The following is a 14,339-nucleotide window of genomic DNA, read 5'->3' as shown; positions in this document are numbered from 1 at the left end:
TGATGGAGTCATGTTTCATCCATTGTCACATATCGACGGGTGTATTACGAGTTAACAGCTGCAAACACCGCTCAGAATCATCAACACGTAGTTGTTTTTGGTCAAATGTAAGCTCGCGCGGCACCCATTTTGCATAGAGCTTCCGCATATCCAAATATTGCTGAATGATATGACCAACATGTTCCTTTGATATCTTTAAGGCCTCTGCTATCTCTATCAATTTCATTTTACGATCATTCAAAATCATTTTGTGGATTTTTTGATGTTTTCGTCGGTAACCACCTCTTTCGGGCGTCCACTGCATTCACCGTCCTCCGTGCTCATTTCACCACACTTGAATTTTGCATACCAATCAATTATTGTTGATTTCCTTGGGGCAGAGTCCGGAAACTGATTATCAAGCCAAGTTTTTGCTTCCACCGTATTTTTCCCCTTCAGAAAACAGTATTTTATCAAAACACGAAATTCACTTTTTTTCACAATAACAAAAGTTGCTTCACAAAAGACGCTCTCTCACAAACTAATTGACTTACAGACGTCAAATTTTGACACGAATCATTTGAAAGTTGGTACTATATAAAAATAATATGCATTTAATACTAGCGACGCCATCTATGTGTCAGACCGGGGACTTATCAGTCAATCTGTTACTGGGTATGGAAATGCTGCCACGATACTGCATAAAATCTAAGAAATATTTTAGCGGATTTATAATGAACAATATTTAGCCAACACTGATGATGGATCTCAACATTTTATGACTCTCTGTGGGGATCTCTCTCTCTATGCAAGTGTTGTTATTTTTTTTCTTGTAAGTCAACACGAAGTGGAGCACACACGCTTTTGTAGTTGTTTTATGTTGTGAGTTGGGTATTAAGTGTTTCTACTTTGGATAGTTTCTTTTGGGTGCATCGGCAAAGTTTGCCGCCGCGCGCTTGTTTGTGTATTGGGGAGAAAACACGTTTTCATCTTTTCAGAGCAGATATATTTGTTCAAGTCTTTGGTGGTGGATTTTGGAGGCATGGTTAAAAAAAGCGTTGTATGAGAATGTGTTGTGTGCAAAAAAAAAGCCAAATGTTGCTATGGACAGTCTGTTTCTACTTTACGTTGCGATCGCTCTGTTAGTAGTGAGCGTCAAGTTAAGGAGTTTGAACGTCGTTTGAGAGACCCGCAAAAGAAATTTCGAATGATCGCTAAATCTTTCAAAGAGAATATATGTGGTTTATTGATCAGTGAATTTCGCGTCAAACAGGAATACAAAAAATAATCGAACGGTGATTTTATGTTAATTTATTTATTAATAATTGCAAAAGAATGCAATATAATTGCAAATAAGCAGGAATTAATTTGTGAGAAGTGAAAAAACTAGAAATCGTTTGAGATAAAACGACAAATACCTTTCAGAATAACCATATGCAGTTATACCAATAAATGTCTTGAAAAATTGTTTAAACAAATCGGTGAATCATATGAGTTTTAAGTTAAAGAGTGTTTGTAAAAGAACAACAACAATAATACAAAATACGAATTAAAAATAAATTTGCGAATTTCCTCGAAAAAATAAACAACGACCTAAGCAACGAGATTGAATAAAAAAAACCTGAATTAAGGTAAAACAAAAACAACAACTAAAAACAAATAATTTATTTAATATTTACTCATCAAATAACAATTTCTTTAAAAGTGCTAATTTTGTTAATTCTTCATCGTACCACCATTGCCAATAACAAAACAAAGAAATTGTTTGCTGTACCTATTGTGAGTGAAGAGATTTAGAACCGTTACCTATTTAGTTGTTATCCATTCATATTCAGAGCTTTTGAGTCATTCTACAGTTTTCTTCTCATCGACAAAAACCAAGTTCTAAAGTCTCACTTTGCCGATAACAAAAAACACAAACAAAAATCTTTATTAATTACTCTTCGCCGAAAAAAAAAAAAACAAACAGCCCAATCGGAAACTGCCGCAATCACCTTTTTATGCTGAAATTTGCATAATTTTGAAAAATTTTGCACACCATATACCCGGTAACGTTACCTTTGTCTCATTTTCATCCCGTGTTCAACGCGAGTGTTTGTATGCATGTGTGTGTGCTAAAGAGTGTGGGGTTAACATTGCGTGATATTTTGTTTTTGGAGTTGGCAAAGAATAAGTTCCCCTTTTAACCCGCGCATAAAAACAAAGTTCTTCAAAGATTTGTGAGTGTGTGTTGGCAGTGTTGATATTTTTGTTGCCTATTTTCATTTGTTTGGCTACGATCGACCACATATAGCCGCTTTTGGTGGATATTTCGAATTTGGATTGGATTTCTTTTCTTCATCCGTCGTAGTCTTGTGTGTTTATTTACACTGATTTTGTTGTCATCCTCTTCAAAACTACTGCGGCAACGATACGTGATACGAGATACTCCAGAGTAATTCAAAAGAAAAGGTAAGCACAAAATGTGAATTGAATTATGTAACAATGATCGGGAAGGGAATCGGGGAGAAGTTGATCATGGATATTTGAATTCAGTGTGTAGATGTATGTAGGGATTGCAAGGCCGGGAGAAAATGAGGTATTGTTTTGACTATGGATCCTATGGATCCACAGTTAACACAGTACACTCAAAGAAATTTGTGAATAAATGGGAAAAAAGAAGTTTGGAAGTAGATTAAAAAGTTGTTGGCTGACGAATGAACGGAATCCGTCGTTGTTAAAATTTGGCTGTTTGTGGACCAATCAAAATTAAAATATTGGCATAATGCCTTGTTAAACATGAAGATTAAGGAATTGGTATTATTAGATTATTGAAAATAAAACGCCAGATACCAATCTCCACAAGCCTAACTAGACATATGGTTCTTTGGTGGATAATGCAAGTTTCCATAGCCTTTACTGTATATCTGGCGGGATGAGACGATTCAATTTGGGTCTTATATGTTAATTTCCTATGGAAATTACATACGAGAATTACTCCTCCCAAATTGAACCATTTTACATCACCACTCTGCATCATCTTTTCACACAACTACAATAGCATATTTAGCTTTAGTTTAGTTCATGAACTTTAATTAATTTTTCTTAAATTTTGCCAAATGCCTTACACTGAAAAAGCAGTAAACACATTAGGTAGTAACATTTTGCTTAATTTTAGAAAATTTAGATTATTTTCAGAAAATTTTAACTAAACAGTATTACAAGCGCTGACACCATGCCGATATAACAAAAAACAAGTAAGGAAAGTCTAAAGTCGGGCGGGGCCGACTATATTATACTCTGCACCACTTTGTAGATCTAAATTTTCGATACCGTATCACAGCCGTCAAATGTGTTGGGGGCTATATATAAAGGTTTGTCCCAAATACATACATTTAAACATCACTCGATCTGGACAGAATTTAATAGACTTTTACAAAATCTATAGACTCAAAATTTAAGTCGGCTAGTGCACTAGGGTGGAACACAATGTTAGTAAGAAAATATGGGAAACATTTAAATCTGAAGCAATTTTAAGGAAACTTCGCAACTTATTTATGATTTATCGCTCGATATATATGTATTAGAAGTTTAGGGAAATTAGAGTCATTTTTACAACTTTTCGACTAAGCAGTGGCGATTTAACAAGGAAAATGTTGGTATTTTGATCATTTTTGTCGAAATCAGAAAAACATATATACGGGAGATATATCTAAATATGAACCGGTTTCAATTAAATTTGGCACGCATAGCTACAATGCTAATTCTACTCCCTGTGACACATTTCAAGTAAATCGGAGCAAAAAATTGGCCTCCGTGGTCATATGAGTGTAAATCGGGCGAAAGTTATATATGGGAGCTATATCTAAATCTGAGCCGATTTTAACCAAATTTGACACGCATAGCTACAATGATAATTCTACTCCCTGTGCAAAATTTCAATTAAATCGGAGTAAAAGATTGGCCACTGTGGTCATATGAGTGTAAATCGGGCGAACGATATATATGGGAGCTATATCTAAATCTGAACCGATTTCAATAAAATTTGGCACACTTGACTATAGTACTAATTGTTCTTCTTGTGCAAAATTTTAAGCAAATTAGGGTAAAAATCTGGCTTCTGGGGCGAAATATAAATCTGAACCGATTTCTTCCAAAATCAATAGGGTTCTATTCTGAGCCAAAACACATACTTGTGTCAAATTTGAAGTCGATTGGACTAAAACTGCGACCTAGACTTTGATTACAAAAATGTGTTCACGGACAGACGGACACACGGACATGGCTATATCGAGCCCACCCTGGGCATGTTTGCCAAAGACACCATGTGTCAATCTCGTCTCCTTCTGGGTGTTGCAAACATATGCACTAACTTATAATACCCTGTTCCACAGTGTGGCGCAGGGTATAAAAATAGGTTTGTCTCAATTGCCGTTTTCAACGAAAAAAGGGGGAGTCACCGTGGTGCAATGGTTAGCATGCCTGCCTTGCTTACACAAGGTCGTGGGTTCGATTCCTGCTTCGACCGAACACCAAAAAATTTTTCAGCGGTGAGGGGTTTCAAAACTTCTCTAAATGGTTTCACTGCAATGTGGAACGCTTTTCGAACTCGGCTATAAAAAGGAGGTCCCTTGTCATTGAGCTTAACATGGAATTGGGCAGCGCTCAGTGATAAGAGAGAAGTTCACCACTGTTGTATCACAAGGGACTGAATAGTCTAAGTGAGCCTGATACATCGGGCCCCTAACCTAAAACTAAACGAAAAAAAGAAAACCCGATTTGGAAGTTTATGAAGGATGAAGAAATTAAAAAAAAAACACACACACAAGGGAACAATGGTTCTGTTGAATAAGAACTGAATATCGTTTTAAGCTTATTTGGGGCGCTGAATCCAAATCTGCACTTGATTTATTCTATAATAACTTGAAAACGGTTCACTATATTAAATTTAAAAACATCCGAAAATCCCAAACAATATTCTCTTTAAGCCGTCTTTACATTGTTTTTCCAAGCAGTTTTAGAGATATCGTTCAAGTTAAAAAAAATGAGGTTAGGTGGCGGGCCGATGTATCAGGCTCACATAGACTATTCAGTCCATTGTGATACCACAGTGGTGAACTTCTCTCTTGACCGGGGGTAGAACCTGGGTTTGTTGTCACCATAACAGAACGCCTTTGCACACTCAGCCACAAATTATGTTGTTACTTTTTTTCTATTCTTTTTTGCAACATTCGATTGTCCAAAAGTGACTTTCAACCGCCAAATAGAATATTTTCTAAGACTGGTCCAAAAGAACTTCATCGGAAGTGAAAAATAAATGATGGACCATCCCGGAATGCTCTTAAAAAGAAATGTTTGTGGATCAACTTATATTATAACAAAGGCAAAATTTGAAGCAGTTAGACTTTTTTCCAAATTTTTAAATGTTAGTAATTATCAAATTACTAATATTTAATTGTTATTCTTACGCAATGATTATATTGAAGGATTAATTGTGAAATTAGCTCTGTTGTGAAATACTCAACAAAATTATAATATGAAAAAAAAACTCATTTACATAGAGAAGGAATTTTCCGTCAAACAAACCTACAAATGCGTTAAATTATTTCGCCAAAAATAGGTGAAGTAAAATCTAATAAAGAGCCACTCAAATTAAATTCATGGGCAAACAAGCGTGTCAAAAATAACCATGAAATATTTACTACTCTTGAAAAATCCCCAACAAACATCTTCAAATTATTAAAGGAGATAAAACTTTCAATTTTTATCAAGAGTGGGCCGGTTTCAGGTAAACCAACTGTATGTCGTCGTCATCATCATCATCACTAGCAGAAGCAATACAATTTTATTTAAAAAATACTTAAGTACTCGCAATGACTTTTAAATTTCGGTTTCTAGTACAAATACATATGTACTACTGATGTTGATGATGATAATTGAATTCAAGTTCAATTACATGTTTATTTGCACCTTAAGTGGAAATAAGAAGGCTTTAGACGTGAAGTAAAAAAAATGTCAAATCATGTTGCCTATATTATGTAGAACAACATAATTGAGAACAATGTTAGAAAAAAATTTTGATTTTAAATATAATTTGAAAATTGTCATTCTAAAAAATTATAATTGATTGTAGTTCTATAAATGAAAAACCTTGGCTTATCCCACTGAACTAGTTGACAATTTAGGTTGTTCTCTAGGTTATATTAAAAAAAGATTTATATTTAACAATGACATTTTAGAGAAAATAAAATAAATTCTGAATTTAATTATTTAGCATGATTTAAAAATTAATAGGAGGAGTTTGATGTTAGTAGACTGGTAGATGTCTGTAGACGGTTTTGTCCTTCCAACTTGAATTTCTTTGAGTAGAACATCTTATACTGCAATTTTTCTTATACAACTTTTTGGAAAAACTTTGTACAAATAAAATGCAGTTGAACGTCGTATTATGTAAAAAAATAAACTATGAGAGTACAAATGGTTCGACGTTGTATCAAGGATTTTTTTTAGATAAAAAGCTAAACAAAAAGAAAATGAAATGAAAAAAGTAAAAGCGAGCAAAAACAAAAAAAAAATCGTCCATTCACGTTGCCTGTATATTACCATTCATTCTAAAAAATCATAGATTATGACCAAAAACTGTCCACTTGCCACAACTAAATCAACCATGTGAAGTTAGGAATAACATTAAATTTTTTACTTATTCTTTATTAAGTTGTTCTCCTATTCGCTAAAAATGTTATTATTTACCATAAAATATGTTTGTAATTTATTTGAATATAAACCCAAACATTTATTTATATACTAAATATATGAGTAGGTAAGCAATCATGAACGTTTGCTCAGTAACCTATTCTTTTATTTGTTAAACTTATCTATCTCCTTCGCCATCTTTATCTTTTTTCTCTATTCTCTCTCGATCTCTCTGACATTTCTAAAAATATATTTGTTTGTACAAAATTTCTAAATTAATATATATTTGCATTCAGAGATATTATGTATAAATATATATGTTCCAAATATATTATACTTGTTTATGAACATTATATGCTTGCACTTTATTAATTAGATAGTAATTAAATTACATTTTCCTTCTTGGTGAGCTTTCTAAAACGGTTGCCACAGATGGTAGAGTTCTACCAAAAATTTTAGATTTTTTACTGTTTGGTAGATTGGTAGAATTCTTGATGTTTTGGTAGAATTTTCAAAATATTCTTCTCCAACTAAGAGGTACTTCAATTTTCTATAGAAATAGAATTTCAGCAAAATATTCTTTAGATATAAAATTTTGACAAACTTTTCTATAAACTTTTCTAATTTTGACAAAATTTTCTTTAGAAATAAATTTTTTACAATATTTTCTATAGAAATAAAATTTTCACAATATTTTCTATAGAAATAAAATTTTTACAAAATTTTCTATAGAAATAAAATTTTTACAAAATTTTCTATAGAAATAGAATTTTAACAAAACTTGCTATAGAAATAATTTTTTTTTTACAAAAATTTCTGTAGAAATAAAATCTTTACAAAATTTTCTATAGAAATAAAATTATTACAAAATTTTCTGTGGAAATAAAATTTTGACAAAATTTTCAATGGAAATTACATTTTGACAAAATTTTGTATAGAAATAAAATTTTGACAAAATTTTCTATAGGAATAAAATTTTAACAAAATGTTCTATAAAAATAAAATTTTTACAAAATTTTCTATAGAAATAAAATGTTTACAAACTTTTCTATAGAAATAAATTTTTTACAAAATTTTCTATAGAAATAAATTTTTTACAAAACGTTCTATAGAAATAAAATGTTTACAAAAATTTCTAAAGAAATAAAATTTTTACAAAATTTTCTATAGAAATAAAATTTTGACAAAATTTTCCATGGAAACTAAATTTTGATAAAAATGTTCTATAGAAATAAATTTTTTACAAAATTTTCTATAGAAATAAAATTGTGACAAAATTTTTTATGGAAATAAAATAAAAAAAAATTCTATAAAAATAAAATTTTAACAAAAATGTCTATGGAAATTAAATTTTAACAAAATGTTATATAAACATAAAATGTTGACAAAATTTTCTACAGAAATAAAATTTTTACAAAATTTTCTATAGAAATAAAATTTCTACAAAATTTTCTATCGAAATAAATTTTTTACAAAATTTTCTATAGAAATAAAATTTGACAAAATTTTCCATGGAATTTAAATTTTGATAAAAATTTTCTATAGAAATACATTTTTTACAAAAATTTCTATAGAAATAAAATTGCGACAAAATTTTCTATAGAAATAAAATTTTAACAAAATTTTCTATAAAACTAAAATTTTGACATAATTTTCTATAGGAGTAAAATTGTGACAAAATTTTCTATGGAAATTAAATTGTAATTAAATTGTACTTGTAAATTTTTTGACAAAATTTTCTATAGAAATAAAATATTTACAAAATTTTCTATAGAAATAAAATATTTACAAAATTTTCTATAGAAATAAAATATATACAAAATTTTCTATAGAAATAAAAATTTTACAAAAATTTCCATGGAAATTAAATTTTGATAAAATTTTCTCCAAATTTTTTTACAAAATTTTCTATAGAAAAGAAATTTTGACAACTTTTTCTATAGAAATAAAATTTTTACAAAATTTTCTATAGAAATAAAATGTTGACAAATTTTTCCATAGAAATAAACTTTTGACAAATTTTTCGATAGAAAATTTTCTATAGAAATAAAATTTTAACAAAATTTTCTATAGAAATAAAATGTTAACAAAATTTTCTATAATTAACAAATTGATAAAGTTTTCTATAGGAATAAAATTTTTACAAAATTTTCTATAGAAATAAAATGTAATTTTAATTTTCGTGTTGATCCATTTTGTCAAAGTCCATCGTGAGTAAGTTCTCCCATTTTAAGGAAGAAGTTAAAAACATTGAACATTCGAGACATTTACAATTCAAGGGATATTTAACATACAGATCCAACAAATTGTAGCTAATAGGAGAGATCATAAAATATAATAATGCAAATACTGAAATAAACTTCTAATATAACATAATAAAACATTTTTCTTTTGAAGCAAAAACACATTTTTGTTCAAATTTGGTAGATTTGTGGTAACATTTTCTTCACAGTTTTGTAGATTGTGGCACGAGTGGCAACCCTCAAATCCAGTCTTAGTCCATGATCCAGTATTGCGATAAACTGGAGCATCGGCACCAGTCCCTCACTGGTATTTTGCACCAATTTTCCTTGCGTTAGTTTAAGAAAATGACTTTTAAAATTAAATAATATAATAAATATTGAAAGATAACTACACATACATACGTTTAAAATTCATGAAATACGTAGAAAAATAGGAAAATTTTAGATTCGACAGATCCCTCGACTAAACTGATTCACTTTCATCGTCTTGGCAACTAATTTGATTGTGAATTTCATTAAAGCTTCGTCCTGGCCACAAGTTAATATATAATTATACATTGTTCTCCATATTACTTATTTTACTTAACTCACAAGTTCGAAATGAAATAATTAGCTTTGCTTTGATCTCTTTGCGAGTGATAGTTATTATTTCATACAATTTGTTGAATCATTCAGTTATTCATTCAGAGCTATTTGATTTCCGTTTTTCTAACTAACAACGCTATTTTATTTATTTTGATTTGTTTTGTGTTGTTAATTTTTCAAATTAAGAATTGTATAGATTTTTTAATGTTATTATTTTCTTATTTGGATGACTAAATCCGACAGGCAATCTCAACTTAGACAGCAATTATTAGCCATCAATTAGAAGTCGTTTTTCAGGGTCTCATTTTGTGCAAAGTTTTTTTTTTTTTTATTATCTAAGCTCATTCCTCAATCACAAATCTTTCGAAATGTTAACGATGATTGTCCGTCTGTATGTGTCTTTTCATTTCATTCATCAGATACCAGACATGGTTATTGCGTGAGTGGTCATTGATTAAATAGTGGGAGTTTTTCACTCTATTTTGTGTATGACAAGGTTTTCATGGCTCAAAAGGGGCTTTAGATTTAACTACGTCAGCGACATTTTCAAGAAATGCCAATAGCTTATAGTTCGGCTTAATGTGTTTGATACTGAAAACCTATGCAAACATTTACAACATTTTAATTGATTTTATGGGTTTTTGTGCAGTTACTTTAATGAACTAATTTACAATTCATGGCATTTATTGTCGCCAATTATTTCTCAGATTATGAAAAGTATAACTTCTTTGAAGAGTGGAATGATTGCTAGAATAAAGAAGAATTCTTTTTCTTCATTTCAAATTCAAATTGGTAGTTGGACATGATGAAATGTTTTCCTAGTAAGATAAGTTTTTCAGATATGGTCAAGCGAGCATGTCTTGTGGCCCTAGATTTTAGACTGTCAGATGATTCTAGATGAGTATAATGAAAAAAGATTATTTACTTAATATTAATGATTATGCAATCTAAATTTTAGGATACGCGATTTACACAATATTAAGGATAAATTTCTTTAAAATAAAAAAGCTCATAATCGTACTTTTTCTTTAAAATTAGGACAAAATATTTCGCACACTTTACGACTCTATCAATTATACTCTTTGTGCGCAATTTAATGCAAATCAAGGTAAAATTCAGTGCATATTGGGTAAAAGATATATTTTCTATAGAAATAAAATTTTGACAACATTTTCTATAGAAATAAAATATTGACAAAATTTTCTATAGAAATTAAATTTTGACAAAATTTTCTATAGAAAAGAAGTGTTAACAAAATTTTCCATAGAAATAAAATATTTGACAAAATTTTCTATAGAAATTACATTTTGACAAAGAAATTTTGACAAAATTTTCTATAGAAATAAAATTTTGACAACATTTTCTATAGAAATAAAATTTTGCAAAAATTTTCTATAGAAATAAAATTTTGTCAAAATTTTCTATAGAAATAAAATTTTGTCAAAATTTTCTATAGAAAAAAATTTTGACAAAATTTTCTATAGAAAAGAAATTTTGACAACATTTTCTATAGAAATAAAATTTTGACGAAATTTTCTATAGAAATAAAATTTTGTCAAAATTTTCTATAGAAAAAAATTTTGACAAAATTTTCTATAGAAATAAAATTTTGACAACATTTCCTATAGAAATAAAATTCTGACAACATTTCCTATAGAAATAAAAATTTGCAAAAATGTTCTATAGAAATAAAAATTTTGACAAAATGTTTTATCAATTAAATATTTTGACATAATTTTCTATATAAATAAAATTATGACAAAATTTTTTATCAATTAAATATTTTGACATAATTTTCTATAGAAATAAAATTTTGACAAAATAGAAATAGAAATAAAATTTTGAGAAAAATTTCTATAGAAATAAAAATGTTGACAACATTTTTTATCAATAAAATATTTTGACATAATTTTCTATAGAAATAAAATTTTGACAAAATTTTCTTTAGAAGTAAAATTTTAACAACATTTTTATAGAAATGAGATTTTGACAAAATTTGATTTGACAAAATTAGATTTGGACAAAATTTTCTATAGGAATGAGATTTTGACAAAATTTTCTATAGAAATACAATTTTGACAAAATTTTGTATAGAAATGAGATTTTGACAAAATTTTCTATAGAAATACAATTTTGACAAAACTTTCCATAGAAATAAAATTTTGCAAAGCATTTCTATAGAAATAAAATGTTGACAAAATTTCTATAGAATTAAAATTTTGCAAAAATTTTGTATAGAAATAAAATTTTGCAAAAATTTTCTATAGAAATAAAATTTTGCAAACATTTTCTATAGAAATAAAGTTTTGCAAAAATTTTCTATAGAAATAAAATTTTGACAAAATTTTCTATAGAAATAAAATTTTTAGATTGAAATTTTTTTGAAATTCAATGGGGACATTTTTGGTGATCATTTTTTCAGTGTATTCAGTGTCTGACCCAAATACCTATAAATAAAATTTTGACAAAATTTCGACAAAATTTTCTATAGAAATAAAATTTTGACAAAATTTTCTATAGAAATACAATTTTGCAAAAATTTTCTATAGAAAAAAAATTTTGACAACATTTTCTATAGAAATAAAATTTTGACAACATTTCCTATAGAAATAAAATTTTGCAAAAATTTTCTATAGAAATAAAATTTTGCAAAATTTTCTATAGAAATAAAATTTTGCAAAATTTTCTATTGAAATATTAATTTTGAAAAAAAATTTTATCAATTAAATATTTTGACATAATTTTCTATAGAAATAAAATTTTAACAAAATTTTCTATAGAAATAAAATTTTGAGAAAATTTTCGATAGAAATAAAATTTTGACAAAATTTGCTATAGAAATAAAATTTTAACAAAATTTTCTATAGAAATAAAAATTTTGACAAAATTTTTTATCGATTAAATATTTTGACATAATTTTCTATATAAATAAAATTTTGCAAAATTTTCTATAGAAATAAAATTTTGACAAAATTTTCTATAGAAATAAAATTTCGGCAAAAATTTCGATAGAAATAAAATTTTGACGAAATTTTCTATAGAAATAAAATTTTGCAAAAATTTTCTATAGAAATAAAATTTTGACTAAATTTTCTATAGAAATAAAATTTTGCAAAAATTTTCTATAGAAATAAAATTTTGACAAAATTTTCTATAGAAATAAAATTTGACAACATTTTCTATAGAAATAAAATTTTGACATCTTCTACAGAAATAAAAATGTTGACAAAATTTTTTATTAATTAAATATTTTGACTTAATTTTCTATAGAAATAAATTTTGACAATTTTTAGCTGATTAATTAAAAAATTAGTTGAATAAATAAATTTGTAGATTGAATTTTTTTTTTTTAAATTCAATGGGGACATTTTTTCAGTGTCTGACCCAAATACCTATACTTTCTTGAAAGAAATTGCCCCACAAAGCTTATGATTAATGCAGAAATTAATCAAGATTCCAATATTTACCCATTCGATTATCATCCATTTGATTATTGACATTAAATGGAATACCAATAAGTCTACTTCATGATCACATACATCATCATCATCGTCTCTACCGCAACAATTCAATTTCAATCTGACCACAAATCTAAAATTCAACGTCAGCAAAGCGGGCATTGGTCCAATGCAATCATCTAACCTAAATAAATTCCCATAGATGATGTTACATAAAATTGTATAACAACTCATTTTGAAAATCTCTGTGAGGGAAATTATTTCATCTGAACATCAACAACAACACCACCATGCCACACCACACCACAACTTACTATGGTACATTAGTTGATGGTGCTAAGTCGGTATTAAAAATTAACACCATCTAAGTATGGACCCAGAGGGTGGAGGATGAGCAGTTAAAAAAAAAAAAACATTTGAAAATAGAAACATGCAACCTACAAGGCATAGACCCTTTCACTACTATCATTCATTTGTTGTGTTTCCTAACAATCCGTCTATAGTTTAAAAAACCCTTCTCATCCCTTACCCTTCTCATCTCCTGCTCCACCAAAACAGGCCTCCTGGCAATAGAGGCTTTTTGGAGGGATTTAGTTGGATTTCTCTTTCGCCTGTTCCAAAAAAGTTTCATTTTCCGTTGTGGTTTTTTGTTTTGGGCGAGTCACCGACGACATGCACAATTCACATTAACACCGACTAAGCTGGGATGTTAAAGCTAAATGGTTTTTGCTTTTCTTCTCCGTTGGCTGTTTGGCGAAGGGGGGGCGGTTCCACAATCAGTGGATATTGTTGAAATTGGGTGTCGTAGTTTATTGTCTTCAGCCCATTAACTTGGTTGGTTGAGGGTGGCAAAATTAAGCCTTATCACAAATGTTAAATCAGTTACTTTGCACAATGTCTGTCCATTAACCCAAAACATCATAATTTTTGTCACCAAATTTGGTGGTGGTGTTGACGTTAATCGGACTTTTTTGTGACTTCATTTATTTTTAGTTTTTTTTTTTGCCTATTGTGTAATGACTATGTTTTGCAACTTTTTGAATGAAAGGTTTGTACGAATTTTGGGGGCACTTTTTGATAAACAAAATTCTAATCTCTGTAGGGCCAAAAGTCAAGAGTATAAATAAAATTTAAAAATATCGAACTTATATATCGCAGATGCATAAGGCCACTCTAGTAGATGCTCTTCATGTAGTATTGCACTCGTTGCCTTTAGACGTTGTGGGCATATATATAGCCGGACAACCGCAGAGGCAATACTTTAGTTATGTGAGAAGGGTTCGTACCCCAGGATCTATGCATTCACCCCATTAATATTTGGGAGCCTTTAACAAATACCATAATAAACCAAGAATAAATTACATCGTGCGAAAATTTAACTAAATTATATACATTTTGAGAT

General features: G+C 28.6%; 1 protein-coding gene across 1 annotated transcript in view; it reads left to right on the top strand.

Moving 5' to 3' along the window:
- The first annotated feature begins 1,116 nt into the window (after positions 1–1,116).
- Positions 1,117–14,339, top strand: part of LOC142222435 (uncharacterized) — a 319,623-nt gene continuing 306,400 nt past the window's right edge. The window contains exon 1 of the mRNA XM_075292576.1: positions 1,117–2,430. The gene's annotated coding sequence lies outside the window, so the exon portion shown is untranslated. The remainder of the gene's footprint in view (positions 2,431–14,339) is intronic.

This window comes from Haematobia irritans, chromosome 1 (assembly GCF_050003625.1).
Source record: "Haematobia irritans isolate KBUSLIRL chromosome 1, ASM5000362v1, whole genome shotgun sequence".
NCBI classification, from domain to species: Eukaryota; Metazoa; Arthropoda; class Insecta; order Diptera; family Muscidae; genus Haematobia; species Haematobia irritans.
This window is presented reverse-complemented; position numbering and strand designations above follow the sequence as displayed.